At 43.5% G+C, this 23946-nt stretch overlaps 1 long non-coding RNA gene across 1 annotated transcript in view; it reads left to right on the top strand.

Moving 5' to 3' along the window:
* Positions 1 to 1987: 1987 nt before the first annotated feature.
* Positions 1988 to 23946, top strand: part of LOC123373605 — a 75761-nt gene continuing 53802 nt past the window's right edge. Inside the window, exons 1-2 of the long non-coding RNA XR_006580777.1 lie at positions 1988 to 2072; positions 2341 to 2849. This is a non-coding gene — a long non-coding RNA (uncharacterized LOC123373605). The remainder of the gene's footprint in view (positions 2073 to 2340; positions 2850 to 23946) is intronic.

Below are 23946 nucleotides of genomic sequence, written 5' to 3'. Positions count from 1 at the left end.
CTCAGAACCATATGAAGAGGAAGCAAAGGATGGTGGCAAGCAGTCCTCAGCAGCTGACTACATAGCTCCAGGATCTTCTGCTTCCCCTGAAGGATACCATTATGTCTGTATCTGTGCCATCACCTGCTCCCCGCTGGCAGTTTCAGGAGTTACAGATTCAGATGGTACATTACAAATATCTTTTGAGCAACAAATACCAACTGGCAGTAAAAGCACATAACACTTACAGCAGCAAAGAGTCTTGTGGCACCTTATAGACTAACAGACGTTTGGGAGCATGAGCTTTCGTGGGTAAATACCCACTTCGTCGGATGCATCCGATGAAGTGGGTATTCACCCACAAAAGCTCATGCTCCCAAACGTCTGTTAGTCTATAAGGTGCCACAAGACTGTTGCTTTTACAGATCCAGACTAACATGGCTACCCCTCTGATACATAACACTTACAGTATATAGTCCAGCAAGCAGACGCTGTGGTATAAATTAATTTATTAGCCATTTAATATGGCAACTGAAATGAATCACAGCTAAACTCATGGCCTACGTGGATTACCTGAGAGAAGTATCAGTATTTCTGTAGATTCGCCCAGGTCTTTATTTATTTGGGCTTTCAGTAATGGTGAAATATTCATGTGGCTGGTGCAAATGAGTGCAATATAAAGTTATGAGAATATAACATAGTTCTTCTTAAAGTTATATTGTAATTACTAGTGGTCAGTAATTGCTGCCTTTGTGAAGTATTAACCCATGCACAGTGACAATACACACACATAACAAAAGTATTGCAGCTTGTAACTACTTAGCAACACTGACTAACCTTGAGTCGCTATCAAAGAACTAGAGTAAAAGAAATATACAGTACATTAAAGTAATAAACTCTGGTGTGATTTGAGAAAGCTGTTCTGAAAGACACAGATGTTGTATGTTTCTTTTCAGCATAAAGCATTTAGTGAAAAACTGGGGAGCTGTTTTGCAGCAATATTTTCTATATAGTAGTAGAAACAAAATGGTATTTGTTTTTGTTTGTTTGCTTGCTTTTCTCCTTGCAGCTGTCTGAGAAAAGCACCAGCATTCCTAGACTTTTTGAAGATTCCCTGTTATTTCAAACCAGTGCTCCAGAATTAGATGGTTAATTAAAATAATCTTTCCTATGGAAATCTGGCATTTGTCAGGCTTGAGTGTGCGGGTGGCTCACTAGTGAATCTATTTGCTTTTTTGTTCATTTACACAAGTCCCTTCCCTTTAATCAGGCATGCAGATGGATACCTAGAGGAGAGAAAAGGCCCATAAAAATAAAGAAAGTCATTCCTATTGATAGATGAACCTTGCAAGTTTCAGAAATCTGATGCAGATGCTTATCTGAGTTTATCTCCACCTGTTTAGATTAGAAATCTCACCCCTCCAAAAAACAAAACAAACAAACAAACCAAAAAAAACCCACCAACCTTTTCTTCTCACTGAGATTTCCAAGGCTGCTTGGTTTCAGATGGGTCACAAATACCATGAGAGAGTGGTATTTTCTCATAGGGTTTCTGTCCTACCAGGAACAAAAAGTGCTGTGTTCTACCATAAAAAAAAGTTTTATTTGAAAATTAACCACATTTTATAAGCTGAAAAAATAATTCTGGTTTCAGTCAGTCCCAATTCTGATTGAAGGGTTGGGTCAAATTATCAAAACTGGTTCACCCATACTAACTTATTTCAGAGGAAATATGTTTTGGTAGAATGATGCTGTGGAAATTGACAAGGAATCAACTCCTCTCAGTAAATTCTGTGACTCACTTCAATTAAAGGTATGCTGGATTGCTTATAATACCTTAAAATAATATAATGACACTGCTGCTACTGGAGAAGAGAGGATCAATTGTTACTGCTGTGACTAGACACAGCTGTTCACCTTCCATCCCATCCCATCCCATCCCCCAGTGTCCTGGCAGCTGAAGTCATAATAAAACCAGTCTGGATGAAGTCTTGAAATCTATTGGTTACAGGAACATGAGGATTGCTGCTGCTGACAGTTTGCTGTGGACTTTTATTCAGTGGTCTTTGGATGAAACCTAGAAAAAACATAAAGTAATTGAATGATGCCTATTCCTCCCCTCCCTACTGTCACATCAGGAGCGTGAATAATGCAACTTTACTGCAGATGGTCTGATAATTTGGGGAGATCTGGGGGGAAGAGAGAAGTTTATTGCAAAGGAGAGTTTAATATATGACATTGTTCTTTATTTGGCAGCAGTAGCCTCCTGATATTTTTTTTTTAATCTTGCTTAAAAAAAAAAGGTGGGGGAAGGGATGCAGGTATGAGAGAGAGAAATAATTACATTTTATTTGGTCCTAGGTCACTCTGTTGGATTTTCCTTTGATACCTGGCTGGATTACTAGAGATGACCCAGAACAAGAGATGGAAAAATAAATGTGAGTGACTCAAGCAACCAACATCAGGTGTTAATGAATAAATATCCTTTAGCTAGCCACCCACCTTACAAGGAAAAATCCTCCCCCAGATGGAATTTAATACAGGGGACCATTGTGTGAAGAGGCACTTCAGAGAGTGATGATATATTTCCTAAAACAATTGAGGGATAATACAGATAACGTGCAACTGATTTTCAAATGTCCAAATCTGTTGTCACCATTAGAGACACCATTGAGGCTACAGCTGTGACACAAAATGAGACAGATACATTTATATTTGTTAATTTTCTATCTTAATGAGCTTGGGCTAAGTGTGTCAGGTGTGGAAAAATCAACATCGGCTCTTCAAGGAAAAAAAAGATAAACCAACAAATTATATTGGAATCAGTGTAGCACCATTGAAGTCAATGGACCTGTGCCTATTTATTCCAGGTGAGGGTCTATCACTACAGATTCCAGCTTCTGTTGTTCATGTCTGTTATGCAAATGGTGAAAATTTGAGTTCTCATTTTGCTAATTTCAAAACATTTATTTTGGGACATTGGACAATTCCATTCTATCTCAAAATGTTTACTAGCTATTTGAAAGCCACTTTATGGCTAGGTGAGCACATACTCCCACGTGTGGCATTTGTATTTTTATATTAATTCATAGTTAACCTTTGTCTAAGAGGAATGCATTAGTTTCTTCTGTTGGTAGTGATTCTATTCCTGTTTCTTTTCCTATATCAGATGTTCCTGTTCAAAAACATACTCTGCTGATTAAATTGGGGTGGTTGTTTTTTTGCAGACCTTGACTGGGTGCTCAGGTTATGTTACTAGCATCCAATGATCTGCTTAAGGAACACACCCTACTTGTTTTTCCAGATATCACGTTTAATCATAGACCTTTTTATCTGGTTATTTCCAGAACACAGAGGAGCCTTTAATTTGCAGTAATCTATCTGTGCCAGTATTTAGTTATGTAAAATAATAATTCATGGATTTTCCTGGTCAATTGGCACAATGTAATGAAGGACTAAAAGGAAAAAATAGTGATGTGTCTTTTAATGATATAGAAATGGGTCTGATTACAGGTTTGAAAGTCAAACTGCAAATGAAAATAATTCACTTCACTTTATATTTGTATTTAACAAGAATAACTATTTTTCTGGTAGCTGTTTCTATGTGTATTATGGTAGCACCGAGAGGTCCTAGCTAAGACCTGCGGGGAGGGATAGCTCAATGGTTTGAGCATTGGCCTGCTAAACCCAGAGTTGTGAGTTCAATCCTTGAGGGGGCCATTAAGGGATTTGGTGATTGGTCCTGCTTTGAGCAGGAGGTTGGACTAGATGATCTCCTGAGGTCTCTTCCAACCAGGGCCGGCTCCAGAGCCCAGCGGGGCAAGCACCCGCCTGGGGTGGCCCTTTCCCGGGGGGGCGGCAGGCTGGGCCGGTGGACCTGCCGCAGTCATGCCTGCGGGAGGTCCATCGGAGCCCCGGGAGCAGCAGACCTGCCGCAGGCATGACTGCGGAGGGGACGCTCGGCCTGCGGCTCCGGTGGACCTCCTGCAGGCATGACTGCGGACGGTTTGCTGGTCCCGTGGCTCGGCTGGACCTCCCGCAGGCATGCCTGTGGCAGCTCCAGCAAAGCCACCGGACCAGCGAACCGCCCGCAGCTGCGGGAGGTCCAGCCGAGCCGCGCGACCAGCGGACCCTCCGCAGTCATGCCCGCGGGAGGTCCGCTGCTCCCGCGGCTCAGGGGCGCCTCCCGGGCATGACTGCTTGGGGCGGCCAAATTTGTAGAGCCGCCCCTGCTTCCAACCCTAATATTCTATGATTCTATGAAGACCAGGGTTCTAGGTGCAGTACACATGCATAGCAAAAGACAGGGCATGCTCCAAATTATTTACAATCCAAGTAGACTAGAGAAAGGGTGGGAGGGGAAATAGAGGCACTGGGTGGAGAAGTAACTTGCCCAAGTTCACCTAGCAGATTAGTGGCAAAACTGGGAGGAGAACACCTAGCTCCCAGTCCAGTGCCATACCCACTAGATCACTGTTTCTCTACCTTTTTTATACCAGGGACCAGCCTTCCTAAACTGTGTTAGGGAAGTCTCAGGGATTGGTGCCGGTCCACAGACTGGTTGTTGAGAAACACGGCACTAGAGCATGCTGCCTCTCAGATGATTTGGATTACCATTGGCTGTAACCCAATCTGGAGATGTTAGGCAAATAGTATAGCAAAAAGATACTGCTCTTTCTGTTTGGCCCTTCCTATTTCTACGTTTTGGAGGACTTTATTTAATGGAGGCACATCAGAGGCAGAATTGTTTTAAGTTCCCTTGTTTTGTAAATCTGTTTTTGTTTTCAAAAGTACTGTAAAGAAAAGCCTGTCCTTCCCCCTCTCTTTTTTTTTATGGTAATGCTTATAAAAGATCTCTGATTGGCATGCCTGAAACCTGCTAGTCATCCTTAAAGGAGGCAGAGCACCTGCAACCTCCATTCTGGCATTTCTTAACTTTTGAGTGCGCAACTTTGTAACCTTAATAATGTTCTCTTAATGTAGGGGAGCTTTTTGTGTGTATTATGAGTCCTTATTGCCCGCTACACTCATGAATATATGAAAATTATATTTTGCAATGTTCAGGATAAAGTAGAGCTGTTTTCTCTCAACTAAAGGAGAAAAGGGCTCCCCATTAACCTAGGGGCAGTTTTTAAAAGGCACAAAAGACAGTTAGGGACACAAGTCCCAGTAAATATCAATGAGATATTGGATACCTATCTGTGCCTATGAAAATCTCCCCCTTAAATCTAAGTACATACATATTGTCCATAAAGTCTTGGTTTACTTTTTCTGTTTTCATGCCTTTAATTTATACATCAGATTTATATTCTGGGGACTCTGCTGCTCTTGCAGAGACAAATTACTGAAGCTACAGGTACTTGTGTAGATGTGCCATGCTTTGGCATAATTAAGGTCCCACCTTTGTCACTTTTACCTAGCTTGCTCCACAATAGTCCCCCTGGTTTACTCCCAGAGTAACTACTACTCAGCATGAAGGAGGGTGACATGAGCTTGGAATGTCGGGCCTGATAAAAGATGCTGGATCCGTTTGCTGTGTTTCCCACCCCCTGGAGCAGCTTGAATTGTTGACCTGGACTTTTAATTTCCATGTTTTTCACTGATGTTGTTTAAAATGCTCCCCATTATTGTAAATTCTCACCTATTTGTCACAGAGGGAAAAACTGGAATTAACAAGAGTATTTTGCTTTGTGGCTTCAGTTCCTCATTAGGGGAATTTATGGTCAGGGTCGGGTAAAGCCTTCCTTGAATTATACTGAAGTTCTAATGATAAAAACCTAAGGGAGGTCATGAACATAGGAGCTTTAATACCCTTTCAGAACCATCTGGCATTAGATTACATGCAGGGAAAGAACAAAATCTGGCAGTAATATTCATCTCCATTAACCTAGAATACAGGCTGATATGATTATAGTGGAGAAAATACTCCCACTCTTTTGACAGAAAAGCTCTTAATAGATGTGGGCTAAATTGGTTCATAAAATGGTAGACCTCTTGAAACGTGTATTTTTACTTTTGGTTGCAATGGTTTTGTTTATAGGTTTTAAAAGTCTCGATAACGAATCTGTGTTAAAAAACTGGTATACAGATCAGCCTCGTTCTGTTGAAAGATGTCTGTCAAAACATTTTCTTTTCCACACTCATATCAGAGCCAAACAGACACTGCAGGCCAAAGTGAGTGGTTTGGGTTTTTTAATAAAATGTGTGTGCCCACAAGTTGTCATGTGCAAAACTCCAAAACATGCCTTTGCATGTACAAATGTTCGTGTGCAGTGAGCAGTTTGTTTGCTTTTCCAATTAGGTGTGCAGTGACATGGATCTGTTCACTCACATCCTTCTTTGCACGTGACAATGTCAGTTTCTGTGCACACCCAAACGTGTGTGCAAATTCAAAAGCTGATTTTTTTTCCCCAAAGCCTCTTTGGATATTGGGCCCTGAATGAATGCGATAGCATGACAGTAGCCAATTTATGATCCTTCTTTTGGGTGGGAGACCCCGGCCAGATTCCCATCTACTCCATTTCTGCACTTGGTTCAGAGCCAGGCACTCTCTGTATTCTGGGCCCTCGGAATCAGGCATAGTGCAGTGCATTCCAACCAGGCACCCTAGCACTGGGTATTGAGAGCAGGGTTGGTATGTTGAATCCTCATGCCAGCACTACACTGCCCATGGAGGCCCTTGAGTAGTGGGGATTCTCGGGGGCTGTTCCACCATCCTGTAAGGCCCCCGTCAGAGCGATGTTAAGGGATCTTAGCCTAACTTGCCACTTCATTTTTGCAGTCTCAATCTACTGCGTGCTTAAATGATCTAAAAAGCAACGACCGCTATTTCACTTCAGAGGGAAAACCTTCGCTGCAGAGTGAAGGAGATCACTGAATCCTGTAAGATGTGGCTCTGGTGCTTGTAGTGCTGCATCTGCTGTTATATTTCTGCTTTCTTCTCTGGAATGGTAACTTTTTTTTTCCTGAATGATTTATGCTCTAGTTCGAAACCAGAACCCAGGACGGCCTGTTCCCTTGGTCTGGTGTGCGATTAGCGTAAATATGCACTCGCAGCCATTTGTATCTGGTGCTTTCTACCGACAGAAGGGTTTTTATTATCTTTCTCTAAAGAAGCCCTGAAAGAGAGAGACTGGCAACAAAAGGAAGTGCTCTAACAGGAACAAGAATGAAAAGGGGCAAAGGGCAGGAAGTTGCTAAGAGACCATGTCAACCGAGAGCAGGGAATTAATGGCCAATATCAAAGTGACGACTGGAAACGGCATGTTTTCCTGCATGCGTTTAGTTACTAAAGAAGAACTGCTAATGGAATGCCTCAGCTCGGCTTTAAACTGCATTTCTAATGAGTGGAAAACTCGCTTCCATTTCTTACCTCTCTAGCTTTCCTACTTCGTAGAATCAAGTACTGAGCTAATGACAAGCCTTAAATGCAGTGGTCATGTAGAAACCTAGCTAGCAATGTGAATAAAAGGCAAATAAGTACAGTAAAAAACCAACAGCCTGTACTGTAGCAAGCTGAATGTTTCCCAGGATCTTCAGATACAATCTATTAGATGTTGCTACACCCTCCGTTTCTTGAATGCAATGCAAACCAGACATATGCAGTGGCTTGACAGTACAATCACCCCACGCTTGTGATGAACAGCACCCTTAGGTAATTTGCTTTTAAAGTTAAAGCAAATCTAAAGGGAAGAGAAAAAAAATCCTCTTCCAGATACCAAGCCTAGCCATAAGCGTGGCTGTACACTGCATCTGGGAACAGCTGTGTCAGGGTGCTGCACGTACCGTGCGCTTCTGCAGGACCACACAAGTTTACTGTACTTCTTAAATCCTAGCCTCACAGCAGTGAAGCTTCTGCCAGGTTGTTGGAGATAGTGGCACCTGGGAGGTGTTATGTGAGATGCCATGAGAATCCTATTTGCATTTACTTACATGTGTTTGTTCCGCCCCCCACCCCATGACAAGCAAATTGGATTCCCTATCTCTAGAGTGAGAAACGAAGCAAAAGGTTTGCAAGGGGAGTCTGGCAGACTGTGTGACTGAGCACAGAGTTCAGAGATAGGCAAGGGATCCCCTTGCTGAGTTATATAATGGAACAGCCCTCCACTAATTTAACTACATTTCAAGGTTTTCAGTCTTTTCCATACAAATGCCCCCTCACCCCAAACTCCCTTCTCATCTAACTGGGGTCTAACCTAGCAATATGGGAAGGAGCGGGGCACAATCCCCTGACATCTCTTTGCACCCTCCCCCCCCAAGGGGACATGACCCCCAGCTTGAGAACCCATACTTGAGCTATAACAGAACTTCTGCTGAGGTGTATTACCATAGTGCTGGTTATTATACAGAACATGATAATGAGGTCAGAGCGCCCAATGCTTGTTAAAGTTGCCACTCTGCAAAGCCTTGCCAGCATAAACCCATGAATCGGATTGGTGTAGCTGTACAATAGGGGTGATAAGATGATGGGGCTAGCTTGGAAGACAAAAAATAGTCTTGGGGCCCATAGTAATGTAACTATAGTACTGAGACTGATGATCACTAGTACGACAAGTGACAAAGAGTCCTGTGGCACCTTATAGACTAACAGAAGTATTGGAGCATGAGCTTTTGTGGGTGAATACCCACTTTGTCAGACGCAGATCCAGACTAACACGGCTACCCCTCTGATACTAGTAAGACAAGGGAACTCAAATATAAGTGGATATTGGCAGTGTCGCTGCATAATTACTTTGGACAGTTTGTCTAAAGGGGCACAACTCCATCAAAGTCAGTGGAGCAACACCCATGTACCCCAGCTGAGGTTCTGCCCAATATGTTTACTGTGCAGAAAATGACTGGCCCATGAAGACATGTCTGTTTGAGGCTGAAACCACAATGTGGGATAAAGCATTCCAGAGAACCTCCCCCTTATCTAGAGACTGTTCTTGTAATGCTCCTCCCTGTAAGTTCTGCTTCTGAAAGTTAAACCTTTCCGGGGGAAGCTCTAACGTGGACGGACAACTTTTTCAAAAATGTTTCTACATTTTTCATGTAGAATTGACGTAGTTTTGTTCTTTTAAGAAGAATTCTACCTTTGATGCTCCCCATCATATCCTGGTCAAATGCCGTGTCCTCCTCCATGAAATCCAGGGTAGGAAGTAGCCTTTCTGTATATCTCAGACATATGGGTCATGTTTGGACACATTCCATTCACATTAAAAGAGAATCAGATGTCCCTGCGTGAAGCATGATTCTAGTCCAATGATCATGCATATATGGGAGCCTCCTCATTGCATGCATTCTCCATCCACACAATGCTAGATTTTGAAAGAATGCAAAGGCAGTTTTGCAATTCATCAGGAGATAAAATTAGCTCAGGCACATTCCATTATTTGTTCGTCCCCTTCCTTCAGTTTTGTAGCTTTTATAATAGAGAGTGATTTGTGGGGGAAACATTACGTTTGCCTGAAGTAGTATATCCAGTGAAATAGAAGTTTTGTAACCAAATGAAATGTACAAGGTACTATCCATAGCTGTTTCCCTGTCTTGATTACTATGCAAATAGTGAATATTGTCTTGGCTAAAGATGTACGGCAGGTCCAGCTTCTGTATTGACTTAATCCCTATTCAGCTTTACTGAAATCAATGGAGTTGCATGAGGCGTCATCAATGCAGAAGTTGCATGATAGGTTTTTTACTGTACAATACATATGCATAGATACCTTTCATGCAACATCCAAAATGTTTCCATTTCACAAGTTGTGAGCATAGATCAATCACTTACTTAGGCATATTTTTGATTTAGAAATAGGGGGATGAATATTACCAAAACCAAATATATACTATCAGACTGTTTTTGTGACTTATGATCACTTGTTTTTAGATATTACGTGAATTAAATCTTTGTAATAATCATTAAAATTAATTGCAGTATTGTGTAACAGGGTACAAGAACAAATATCAGGAAATTTTTAAAAAGGGCACTTTTTAGAAGCTTTCATGTTTAATTAGATCTGCAAATGAAACATTTCCCCACCTCTAACTAAGAACCTAAGCCAGCTGGTATCTTGCCTATTTGGCACAAACAGGAAATATACATGTCTAGCTTTGCAAATAAGATGGTGAGTCATTGTTGCAATATAAATTTAAGTTTTTAGACAGAGGAACACTGTGTCTTTATATAATAAAAAGTGCTGATACTACTGCAATATATATTTTATACTGTTACACATTAAAATATTCCTTTAATTAAATTTTTAAAAACTTCCTCTCTGTAAAATAAGTTATTCGATTTTCACTTTTTAAAATGTACTGTAGAATCTAATGACTGTGTGTTTCCCATCAGTTTTATTTAACCTATGTCCTTTAAAATGTTAAAGTGGATTGATTCTGCTCCAGATCTTCTCTGTCACATGACCCATGATTAGGTTTCTTGGCAAAACAGTGGTTCAGTATTTATCCTGCACTGGGAAAAAGTAGACTATGAAGATGATCTAGGATCATCATTTATAGTATTGTTTTTCAACCCTCTCTATAATATAGTAAATTAGACAGTAAGGAGATGTTTCCACTACTAAATTCATTTCAGAATTAGAAATCTAGTATTTTTTTTTCAGATTTCAAGACTTTCATCTGCTCATGTGTCCTCCAGCTGTTTAATTAAAGATTTGATACATTGGCCAAGGAATGTTAAATAGAATTGCCGTAAAATAACTGTTGTATGACTAGGCTCCAACCCCAGGTATCTAGAATCAACAGTGCATTTGTCAGAACTATCTCACAGTTTGCATCAAGCTTACTAAAATACATTAATATGAAAAGTAGTAATTCAGCATATAATGTCTGCAAGAGCAAAATCACTTAACGTTCATTACTGACCCTAGGCTTTGTGAAGCCAAGTCCCAGGAAGTGCTTGGGATTTGGCCTTAAAACATAAGATTTACTAGACAAACACTCATCCAGCATAGATCAGCGTTTACATAACCAGGTAAGGGGCAAAAATGATAACTACTTTAGTAGATGCTGTGGATTGAGTCTTTATGGAAAACTGTTAGAATCACGTTGCAATTCAAACACCTAATGTGTTTGTTTGCTTTTTAAACAAGACATACATTGCAAATATTTATTCACGTCTAAACTTACTGCTTTGTGCAAATATTAAATTTCAAAATATAAAATTGTATTCTTGTTCCAGAATTAACATTTCCTGTTTGTGGCCCCAATTTAGCCATTAAGCAAACAAGCAATTGTTGTGATCACTCCTGTGCTTAAAGTTACGTATGTATGTAAGGACTTTGCTGAGTAGGAGCATTAGGGAATACATATGCATTTCCAGAGACCAACCAGGGACACAAATATTTCCACTTTTCTCTCCAGCAAAGCATACTTTGCTTTTGTCTATGAGAGCAACATATCCTCAAAAGCGAAAGACATATGGTTACACCGTAGACATGATATAGTTTGCAGAGCATTCCTCATGTGGGAGGCAACGGACCATCAGATACCCATCAGAGAGCATGAGATGATAGTAGTTCTCATCTGGCTATAGGACAGATTTCCTGAGGCAGATAAATGACGCCCAGCCTTCTCGCTTTAAGTGATGCAGTTTGCGAGCTGCCACTTCCAAAATGAGTTCTCTATCTGGAACAATGCAAAATAGCTTTCTTAAAAATAATACGAGGTACGTTCATTGCATGAGGCTAGATGGTAACTTTCTATCCTCTGAGCAAGGTGTGCCTTGTAGCGACATTGCTCTGGAAGCAGATCTGAGAATGAATTGTGACTCAGGGTCACCATTCCTACCATGCTGCTCAGTTGTTCAAGAGAAGTGAGTAAATTACTTCACCCCTTCTTGGAGAGCAGCTTAATCCCACCCCGCTACTCTGACTGGAGAGTGAGGTCACAGCTCCTTCCACTTCCATACCGTGGGGAATACTGGATTGTAACCCAACTCCCGCCACTGAAGCCAGAGTCCCAGTCTGTGTGGAACCAAGTGAAGGAGTAAGGCCCAGACCCACAAAGTGACTTCAGTGTTACAATGCTGAGCATCACAACACCTAACTTTTAGGAGCCTAGAAAATCACTGGGATCCACAAAGCCCGAGTTAGGTGCTTAGGCTTCCCCGGACAATGAATGGAGACAGAGACAAGAGCCGTGGCATGTGAGCCACAAAAGCCAGCATGTAGATGAGGAACTGCCTGAGCTGGCCAATGGGTGAGGCCGATGAGAGGGGTGTGTCATGAGCCCCACCCCTCTCTTGAAGTCAGGCACCTCAGTCCAGGCTGGATGGAGTCCTCGAGCTCTGCTGGCACTCCTCAGCTGAAAGCCCCTCTCTGGAGCCAGGCACAGACCCAGAGGGAGTTGGTGCAGTCTGCTGGGCTCACTTTATTGTTCAGGCAGCAAAGTTGAATCTAAGGCTTTGCGCTGGGGAGGAAAGAGTGCTCAGACATTTAAACGGGCAGGACATCACGCTGACCATGTAAGCACTGGGTCTCTGTTATCCCAGAGGGCAGGGTACTCACCAGGGGCTTGCAGGGTTCAGCTCCCCCTAGGCCCTATGAGGAGAAGGGATTTGAACAGGGATGAAGCAATTTTTAGGTGAGTGCTGTATGGAGCAATTCTCCCTCTTTCTCTGGCCCAATCATTTAACTGAAGAGGAACACCTGGTTTGGGCTCCACAGGTGTGAAGGAACAGTGCACACCCCCAGAGGGAGAAATGTAGGCAACTAGGGAGCTTCTGCAGTGGAAATTTAGGTATCAGGTGAGTTTAGGCACCTAGAGGGTTAGGCGGTACCTGAGCAGGGATTTTGTGGATGACAGTGAGGCCTAAAAATGGGACTTAAGCATCTAAATCTGGGGTTAGGTGTCTAAGTACCTTGGTGGATCCAGGACTGTGGGGCTTTATTTCCCTGTAAGGGCAGAGACAACCTAACCCCTAGTGAAGAAAAGCAAGAATTCTCATTTATTCCCATACTATGTTCACTGAAGTCATCAAAGTACAACACATGCCCTGAGCCTAGCTTACAAAGGATATCTGCTTCCTCCACATTCATTCAATTGTTGTTTTTTTCACGTCAGCAAAATATCTTTTAACCTTTTCACACTATGTGTTGGGTCTCACAGCAGAGCCATGGAAGGGCTTTCTATTGCCTAAGGCCCCTATCCTGTAACTGGATCTATGCAGTGGACTCTTATGCCTGCTTGGCGCTTCATTGATTTTGCACTAATTGCCTGGGCCCGAAGGCATCCAAATCCTCCATGGCTAGGTGGATCAAATGCTGAGTCACTGAAACAGAGTCAGCTGTGATTAAAACATTTCCAGATGATATCAGAGTCCATGTTTCACGGTGGGTTACTAGATAGAAAGAGCATTAGCCACCCCGGAGGACAACATTTGTAAGAACAACAAGAAGTCCGGTGGCACCTTAAAGACTAACAGATTTATTTGGGCATAAGCTTTTGTGGGTAAAAAACCCACTTCTTCAGACGCATGGAGGCTGACTCCTGACTAAGTGGTGAGATCTGGGGCCTAAAGTTGTACAACAGTTTCCATAGTAAACTGATAAAGTCCTCAGCACTTTCTGAAGGTTTGACCTTTCAGGACTAAAATTGACTATCCCGGTGTCTACATTAAAGTGAATTTTTCAGAAAAATTGAAGGGAAAAACTCTCTAATTAATTTTGACTTAGGGGAGAGTTTGAAATCATTTCTTTTACCCAGTTTAAGTACAAGACAAATGTTTTGAAGAGCAAAAACAAGCTAAAATTTTAAACTTGCAACATGGCATGGGCACAGTCCTCATTAAGAACTAATGCCTTTGCAGACACCATGTGGTCACACTTAACTTGTTTGGCTTGCGCCTGCACATTTACCAATGCAAACTAAACTGCTGTAATCCAGTTTTAAATCAAATTAGAAGGGTCCACACAGGGCTTTGCATTGGTTTAACTAAGTCAGGCTTTTTTATGTAGACCAGGTAAATTCTTTTTCTTTTTTTACGGAAATTAAATTGAAAAAATTTGCATGTCTAAAGTTTCAAAAAGAGTTAAGAAATGCAAGAATCGGGCTTTCAAGTCAGCCGCATTGTTGAATGTTTATAGCGATATCTGCACTGGGTTTTTTCTGGTTAAATATATAGCACAATGTGCTGTATTGTTTCTCATAAAATATATAACTAAAATACACAGAATGAGCAATGTGGCTGAATTAAATTGCTGTTGGAACCTTAATTTTTGCTTTTTCCTGTTTTTAAACCATTCATTAATGTCAGTGCTTATTTGCATTTAATATTCTATACAACTGTATTTCGAGCGTAGCTTCATGTGGATATTCTTCTTTAATTCTCACCGCAATCTGTTGTGTTGCTGTGCGGTGCTAAACAATTGCCAGTAACAAGGTAGTTTAAGTATAGCTAGACCTTTTTTATCTGGCGAGCTCAGAGGCTTTCTAATAATTTTACAAAAATATAGATAAATAGAATCAGGACAACTTGTCCATTGGGGGTTTCTGGAGACATTTTCAAAGTGCATGTTGATGTTTCTAAATGACCTGTGACTGTTCAGTTTAAGTCCAGTGGGGTTTTCAGTATGATCTGCTTTCTTTATTAAAATATTCTTGGTAATGGGGTGTTCACCTCCAATGGGCAAGATTTATGTTAACTGCACTAGGAAAATTCTCCTTTCATGACCTTTCCTCCATTGCGTGTCTTTATCTGTAATCAAAACAAACAATACCAAAATATTTGACAAGATTAGGAAAACAAACTATAGTTTGGTGTTTTTAGGACAACAAATGCAAAATCCTTAATTAGTAACAAAAGTTAGTCAGATCCACTTTAATAGCCATGTCAGACTCCAGCATAGCCTGCAGCAGAGTCTCCAGCAGAGATGAAACATCATGACTCATTCCATTGGGTAGATTGATTTGGGATTCAATCAGCAATGCGCCCAAGCCAGTAAGTTCAGATATGGACTTGCTCAATGTTTCGGGGATGGTAAAGTCGGGTTTTGGTTTGGTTCATTACTGATGGCTTCAAAGTTGATGAATCCGAAGTTTTTCCAAGTTTGGGTGCTTACATCGGAGGACTTTGTTTTGGGCCCAGCTCCAAATTTTATTTTGGTGACAGCTGATCCTCCGTATCACGTCTTAAATTTCCAAGTCCAGAGAATGGAAGGAAGATCTCTTCAGGCTCTGATCACCAATCGAATGTCACAGTCTTTCAAAATTAACATTGTAGGGCCAGATCCTCAGCTGCTGTACCAGCCTAACACCATTTTAGTCAATTGCAGCTGCAAGCCCCAAGAACATGATGAACTGCACTTGAAACTTTCAGAGCTTTTAAAAAAAGCCAAACCCTGTACCAAAGAAAGTGCTGTCAGCAACCTGATCCTCTCTGGATGGGCACAGCTCTGGTGCTACTCAAGGGATGGACCCTGACGCTTGGTATTAACCCTGGCCAGGACCTGACTCTGAACTCCTCTGCTACTCCTAGCCTCAGGTTTTTCCCTGCTCTGACGGTTGGCCCTGCAGGCACTTGTTGGGATCCTGACACTCTGGGGGTCTCAAACACACTCCCAGGTGAATGGGCAGGAAAAGCCTGTGTAGAGTTTAAGGAACCCCTGGAGGGTGACACTGATGCAAATTGCCTATGGGTTGCCTCACTTTACATGATGGAGTGATCATTGGCAAAGTGTGCTGGGCATGGACCGTTCACAAGCAGTGGGAACATAGCACTACCTCCTTCTTTCAGTTTGCTAGGAGATTGGGAACTGGATAAGCTCTGTCCAGACTGGGGGTGGATATTGCAGGGATCTGTTTATCTTCTGTGTGTACCAAATGGCAGTTCCCAAAGGCTGCTGCAATCTGAGACTAGCTCAAGTGGTTTGGCCCATAATTTGATGTAACCTTTGTGTCAACGGCGTCACCTGTGAGATGCAAAACAAAGGCAATGCTATCCTCTAAAACCTTTCCCCCCAGCCCTCTGGGCAGAAATGGATACTGCTCCCTCTCGCTTGCCAGCTACCCAAATTGTTTTGTAATTGTTTAACTTCATGCTGATGAATGAGTGGTAAAACTGAAACAGAGCTGCAGAACGCAGTTCAAACAGCAAGATAAAAGGGCATGTATAATGCATAGATGTTTTCATCCAGGAATGAAATCCAGGGGTACTGACAAATGAGAGCAAAGTTTCCATTTGGAGGAAAAAAAAGACAGCACATGGGATAGATAAAGGGAAAAAATAGAGACAATCTGGATAACCACATGACCCCAATGGCCACATGTTGTGTTACCATGTGGGAAGATACAGGTAAAGACTCTGGCTTCCTGCACAGTGGAGTGATACAGCTCACTCAGGGGTGCTGGAACAATTTGTATAGTGTGGGTGCTGAGAGCCATCGAACCAAACTGTAAACCCTGGAAATGAGGGATCGGCAACCTTTGGCATGTGGCTCACCAGGGTAAGCACCCTGGTGGGCTGGGCCGGTTTGTTTACCTGCCGCGTCCGCAGGTTCAGCCTATCCCAGCTCCTACTGGCCGTGGTTCACCGCTCCAGGCCAATGGGGGCTGTGGGAAGTGGTGGCCAGCACATCACTCGGCCCACGCCGCTTCCAGCAGCTCCTATTGGCCTGGAGTGGCCAGTGGGAGCCGCGATCGGCCGAACCTGCGGACGCGGCAGGTAAACAAACCGGCCTGGCCCACCAGGGTGCTTACCCTGGCGAGCCACATGCCAAAGGTTGCAGATCCCTGCTGTATATGATGGAAACCACTTCAAGCCTGGGGGTGCAGCAGCACCCCTAGTTCAGCACCTCTGAGCTCACTGGAGGAGAGCAGAGACTGCTGATTTTGCTAGAACCTCTTCTTGTAATGGGGCCTCAGCTGGGGATTCCAGCCCTGGGTCTGAAATAGTCCAGGACTGGTGACTTTCAGAGCATGCAGCAAGACCCATCTGCTTGCCTGAAGTTTTGAAAAGGGTGCGGCCTAGAGGGAGGTGGATTTCTGGAGACAGAGTTTGTGGGGGGGCTGGAATTGAAGTTTTGCTGGCTCTTCCTATCCATTTTGCTTTGGGTGAATTATTCTTTTTGAAATGGTGCCAAGGGCACCCGTGGCAGATGGATGCCTCTTTAATGTTGTTATAAATAAATTTTTGCTGAGTAAGGTGTTAGTATTCGCCGCTTGGAACTGAATGTTGAGTTGAAGAGCTGAAACACTATTTTCCAACTTAATCCAATTAAAATAATGTCTTTGAAGAATGAAGAAGGGTGCCGAGTAGTGTCTTGTTTAAGCGCTGCTCTGGAGATATCGCAGACGCAGTGCAGCTCTTGGGTCACCTGGTGGTTATGAATGATAGTTTACAGCAACTTTTTTTTTTTACAAGAAGAGGCAAATCCTGCCAACTTCTGGTTGCATAGGTCCTGATTTAGCTATCCTCACTCTTGCGGCATAGTAGCTTTCCTTGCCAATACTTTGATTTCAATGTGGCCGCTCGCGGCCTATAGGATGATTCACTGGGAGTAGGGCTGGCAGAGTCTGACCCATAACCAGTCCTAGGGGAAAGATCTTAGCATACTTGTGTCATATGAGGTTTCACAGTTTACAAAGCTGAAGGCCAGAAAGGACTGTTAGAATATCTACTCTGACATCCTGTATGAGAGAGGACATTTAAATTACACCCAGTTACCGCAGTAGTGAGCCTCGTAACTTGTGCTTGGCTAAAGCATGTCTTCTAGAAAGGCAGCCAGTCTGGATTTGATTTCAAGGGATGAAGGATCCACCATGTTGCATTGGTTAATCACCGTCACCATTAAAAACGGGTGCCTGATTTCTAATGTGAAGCTGTCTGGCTTCACTTTCAAGCCACTGGTTCTCGTTACATTTTTCTTGGCTAGAGTAAAGACCCCTTTAGTACCTGGGGATTTTCTTCCAGCCCTTGTATAGTTTGTGAGGCTCTCTTCTGCACTCTCTCCAATTTGGCAACATTCTTTTTAGAGTGTGGCCAGCAGAACTGGATGCAGGACTCCAGTATCAGTCTCACCAAAGTAAATCACTTTCCTCCTCCCATTCGCTACTCCATGTATATACCTCCAAGGATTGCTGTAGCCCTTTGTACCCTTTGCACTAGGAGCTCATACTCAGTTGCTTGGTCCGCTAAATCCTTTTCAGCGTCACTGCTTTCCGGTATACAGCCCCCCATTCACAGGTATGGCCCACCTTCCTTATTCCAAGAGGTGTAACTTTGATTTGGCTGTATTCAAATATGGTTTGAATGGGCCAAGTTTACCAAGCAATCCAGAGAGGTCTATGTAACTGCCCTGTCCTCCTCATTATTTACCACTCTGCCAATCTTTGTGTCACCTGCAGATTTTACCAGCAGTGATTTTATTTTTACTTCTAACCAGAGGTTTCTAATAAGCTTCCTGGTTACTAGTCTTGGATCAGAGGTTATAGCTAAGCCATAAGCTCTGTATTCTTCCAGACTATGTTTCAGAAACAGGAAAGTTCTTGCATATCTGATGGCTGAGTTTTTACATTTCTCTTTTTAGTTTTTCTCTATTTGTCAGTTGTGTCTTTATCTGTTCCACATCCTATTGCACAGAGCGTAGCTCTACCTAGATCTGGGGCTGGCAATAAAGTTATGGAAATTATTCATTGATTTGGTTTATGCACTGTAGCTCTCTTGAAATGGGCTTGTTTAGGAGTTTAATTACAGGAGATTAAATATATGCCAGCTAGGCTACAGTTGAATGTGATACCGATGCTCAGTTAAGCATGGCCCTGCATATTTCAATTTGCCCAGCAGAACCAGGTCATATTCAGAGTCATCAGTTTTAACAAGTGAACTTTTAGCATGGTGTATTGTGGGGGTAGGGTATTACCCTCCCTGATGTACATGAACAACTTGTGGTATTTCAGCACTCGGCTCCTCCACTCTGCCCTTGAAAAGTGCCCAGCTGCATTAAATACTATACACACAGCAGCCCCTGCACACCAAATGCTGCTCCATTCTTTTCTCACTAACGATGACCCTGATGCACCCACTCCTCCCCTTAGTGAAGTGCAAGAAATTACTGGAGCTGGTGGAGAAATGCATAAAAAACCTGAGTTTTCAAAAGAATTCAACCATCCTGATAAAAAATCAGCACCCAAAAAATTGCAAATCATTTTCATCAAGCATATGAAAAAAACTCAACCTGCTCTAGAAATGACTGATTTTTTCCCCCTCTCCCCCAACAGGTGGCCTGAATTATTAATTGACTCACGATAATCCTGGTACTTTTCACTTTACCCAAAGTCCTGGAGACTTTGGTGATTTGAGTACCAGACTTTGGGGAAGATCACTGAGGTGAACAAACCTGCCAAAAAGCACAGGACCTACCAAGGTAGAGGAGGAACTTTGTCACACCAAATATACCCATTTTGCAGAACAGACAGCGCAGAGGTATTGCATTGCCAGATATTTACTCTTCTTGTTCCATTTCTGCCTCTTTATTTTATTTCAATGCTTGAATTGTGGCTACAAGTGGTTAACTTTGCCTACAAACCTGCTACCCTTGTAGAAAATCCTGTAGGCTTTAATGGAAAATGCTAGTCTTTGTATGAGGTATGTTTTCAACCATCCTAGAGAGTTTCACATCCTTTCTATTGAATTAAAAAAAAACTCAAACCACCACCAAATAGAAAGTGTATCGTGGTCTGTTAAATGATAGATGACCCATGCCTGTGGATAGTGGCGGGGGGAGGGAGAGCAGAGTGAGGGCAGCCAGCTTCAGTAGTGTTACTGAGCGTGCTCAGTCCAGTGTGCATGATCAGTACAGCCATGCAGCAAATCTGGGGAGGCATGTGAGCCTCCCTCCCCCACATTGCCTCTGTCATAGTCCTCACTCAGCTGTACAGAGGAATAAGGGGAAGTTATATCCTTTCCTTACATTGTGGCTCCAACACGAAAAGCTGGCGTGACTCACCTGATATTCCCCATTGTGAGCAAATAGGAAAGGAGGAGGTGGGGAGCCATAGCTCTGCTTGCTGGCCCACGTCGCAGACTGGCTTCACAGCTGGAAGGAAGCTGCTTCACGGAAAGGGGTGAAGTAACTTAGGGTAGGTCTACGCTTCAAGCTGGAGGTGTAATTTCCAGCTGGGTGGTCAGACCTGCGCTAGCTCTGATTGAGGCAGCACGCTAAAAATAGATGTGGCGGCAGGAGGGGTTAGCCACCCCTAGTGAGAGTCCGTTCAAGATGCTAGGGACATACTCAGGGGTTTAGTCCCTCCCACCGCTCACCCCACCATAGCCACGCTTCTATTTTTAGTGCACCAGCTCAGTCAGAGCTAGCGTAGGTATGTCTGCCCATGCCGGAAATGATACCTTCCATTCCAAGTGTAGATGTCTCTCCTGAGAGCAAGAGGAGGAATTGTGACTTAAAGTCACAAGATTCATTCTCTGATCTGCAGAGCAGCTACACACCACCCCTGCGATAACAGGGACTGTGCCTTTGAGACCTGAGCATCCCAGACAGACAGTCTGGGCAAAGTACTGAGAAGTTCTCGTTAGGCACAGCCAGTTGATACCAGACAGAATAAAGCCGAGTTCTTGCAAGCAACTTCCACTGATTTCCGTGGCAGTTAGGAGCCTAAATACCCTTGAGGATCCTGGCGTCAGTTATCACCAAACGCCACAGCTCTTGCTCAGAGCAGACTGTCAAGTTATGACCCAGCCCATAGGTTTTGATAATGCCTTCTCTGAAGACTATTGATAGTTCTATTAGTGGGATCCCTCCCATGTTCTGTTGGATTGTTTCTACCGCTGAAGCTTGGGGAAAAGAGTAAAAAAAACAAACAGGTGGGAGCTTTGTAGCATACTTTCTACTGTCCCTATTTTCCCTAATTGAGCACTGCTTTATTTACAAGTTTGACATCCCAGTGCCGTTCCTGTTTCTCTACCTTCCCTAAAACCCACTCTGAATTAGTGCCAGATCCTCAGCAGGCAAAAATTGGTAGACTTCAGTAGAGCTTTGCTGATTTACACTCACTGAGGATATGGTTTTTCATCTTAAAAAAAAAATAAATTGGGTTCAGCATGCCATGGGAGCTGACATAGTCTGATACAACTCAATCCTGGCATTGCACTAGATAAGAAACTGAGGGAACTGACAGCTACTCGCTGCTGTTGTCCTTTCTTTTTGTTTTAAACTGGTGCCTCCACTACCCCTCCTGGTGAAATCTCCATGGAGTGTACATGTTGATTTGGAAGGCGTGTGTGCGCGCACGGCCTCTGAACGCATAGTGTGTGGTTCTCTGGGTTTGTAACTATGAAATCTTGAGCACTTCTAACAGCTTCTAGCCGCTGAACAAACAAATCATTTTAAGAAGCATTGAATCAAATGATGCCCTTCCAGAGGCCCAGTTTGGAACGTCTCCCTTTGTGAACAAGAGAGCTGTTTCTGGAGACCGTGGTATTCTTCGGTTACTAGCTAAAATAAAAGCCATCAGAGGTATCCTCCCTGCAACGGCAAGAGAATTCTTGATGTGGGGAGGTCGTGACTAAAACCACAATGAGAGAGGAGATCACACATCAGATGCAAAGTGATAAGTTAGTAAAGAATGGCTGAGTTTTCCCACATGTTCATTAATCTTCCTGTGTCTCTGTTCATTCATCTGGTCTTGCGGTGCGGCACCATTCATTCTCTGCACACCTTCACCCAGACTCCTGCTGTCCTCTCTCTGCCTTGCTTAGCTTTCTCCGCCCTGTGCTTAGAACTGGCCATGGAATTGGGGAGCTGCAGCTCTCCACCCTACCTGCTCCTAGCACTTTCTAGGCTCAGCTGAGAATCAAGCTCAGGGGGCTGTGTGCATTTGATTTTGGGCTCAAGCTCCATTGAGGTGATGGGCAACTTCAACTCAGCAGTGATTTTTGTGAGCACAATCCCAACTCCCACGAGTAAGTCACTGGGGCTGTTGCTGTGAGTAAGGATTACACAGGTGAGTAAGGGTCTCAGAATTGGACCCAAGTACTTTTACACAGTCGAGGCCTGAGTCAGTGAGGTGCTGAGGTTCACGTAAGTAAAGGATGCAGGAGCTGATCCAGGATTTATACATTTAAGGAGAAGATAATGTCATGACATAATTTTGGGACAGCTGGTAAACAATAGAGATTATAAATGAGCTGGTAAAACCTAATGCCTCCTTTGGAACGATTATTTTATTGTGCAAATATGTATTGTAGGAGTTATACTCAAACACTGACCCAAGGATCCCTGCCAGTTTCCTTTAGAGCTTTCACGGGTGTGTATTGAGCCAGGTTTTACACACACTATTGATATGCCAAGTATAACTTCCCAAACATAGTTACCACATCTGTGCAGTAGTTGGGTTTAAAAGTTAAACGTCCCCGCTGGGTTTTTTTTAGATGCTAGCAATGATTAGACATTACCATGGGCTAACAGCTTGTATAATTCCAACGTTTCCCTGCTGCTGCTTGAAATTGACACAAACAGGCTCAACCTTGCCTTACCCCCCCACCACAAAAAATACAAATCAGTTTTAAAAAAAATCTATTTTTTGTTTGCCGTTGTTTAGCCAAACACTGGAGAACTACTTACTTTGCATTTTTCTCAAATTAATCATGAACAGAAATAACCGCTGGGCAAGGCCCTTGTATAGCCAGAGTCAGTCCAGAACACATTTCAGGCCAGTTCCTACACAGCATATAGAGCCTTCATGCAGGGACCTTACAAAGCCCTGGCAGTGCAGCCTGATGATGGATGCCCGGGGCAGATCCCAGCCCTGTAATAGTTTATGTATGGCAAGTGGCGTTGCTGTCTGTAGCAGGGTGGGTCCCTGCTCCGGGTTTTAAGGGGTTTAAAAGCGGCCTGGCAGGGCTTGAGAGCTGCTGCTCTCAAAGCTGGGCTGATTGGGGAAGTAGCCGCAGCTGGGCCACACCCCAATCAGGCCACAGCCGGCCCCTATAAAAGGCTGTGAGCCGGGAGCCCAGTCAGTCTCTCTCTGTTTCTAGAGGGAGATGGGCCTGGCTGCAGGGAACTGAGACAAGGTACCTAGGGTGAAGCAGGGCTGGGGAAAGGCTGCGGAGCTGGGGAAGCTCCAGCCTAGAAAACCCCAGGCTGCGGCCTAGCATAGGGCAAAAGGTACTGGGGGGTTACAGGGGGCAACCTAGGGGTAGGCCAAGGCAGCAGGTCCAAACCCCCTTTGCCGATGATGAGTGCTGGCTACTGCAGTCTGCCCCAGGGGCTAGATAGAGACTGGGCAGTAGCCACTACTGAGGCGAAGTGGGGATAGTAGGGTGGGGGTTCCCCTGGGAAGGGGAAACCCAATTAAAGGTTAAAGGGGCACTGGGGTCCTGGGAGGGACACGGGGCCAGTAGCAAACAGGTGGATCACCGGCCTGCAGAGGGCGCTCCAGGGCTGGAAAGAGCTAATTCCCGAGGACGACCAGCAGGAGGCGCCGCAGGGGTGAGTCTGACCCGTTACACTGTCCTATAAAGATTCACTTATAACTGAGGCCCTGATCCTGCAGTGCACCTGCAGATGTGTTGGCACCCAGAATTGTAAATGTTTTCAGCCAGGGACTGACTCTTGCTGTATATCTGCATAGCACCAAGCTGCCGCATTTAGGCACTACTGTAATATACTTGTTTAATGTACTATATGCAAATAATATTTAAAATTCCCATGTTGGATGAAACCTCTTTGGGGCAGTATTGCCCAAGGGATGTGCCTAGAAGGTCTCATTTTTCAGAAGGCTGATTTCACTATCAAATGAAATGTCCCTGCTAAGATGGAAAGACTCTATCTTGCTCTTTCTTTTCAAACTGTAGTGAGCCCCTCTTGGACTCAGCTGCAGAAAAAAAACGGGCTAATACTGAAGATTCTAAATCATTCCTAAAACCAGAGCTCTTTGCTAATCCCAAATTTTAGGGCCTTTCTGGTCTTACCCAAACATCAAAGCTCAAAGATCATTTTGGCGCAGATAGGGAAATTA

This window comes from Mauremys mutica, chromosome 7 (assembly GCF_020497125.1).
Source record: "Mauremys mutica isolate MM-2020 ecotype Southern chromosome 7, ASM2049712v1, whole genome shotgun sequence".
NCBI lineage: Eukaryota > Metazoa > Chordata > Testudines > Geoemydidae > Mauremys > Mauremys mutica.
The sequence above is the reverse complement of the archived record's forward strand: the minus strand, read 5'-3'. Positions and strand labels throughout refer to the sequence as shown.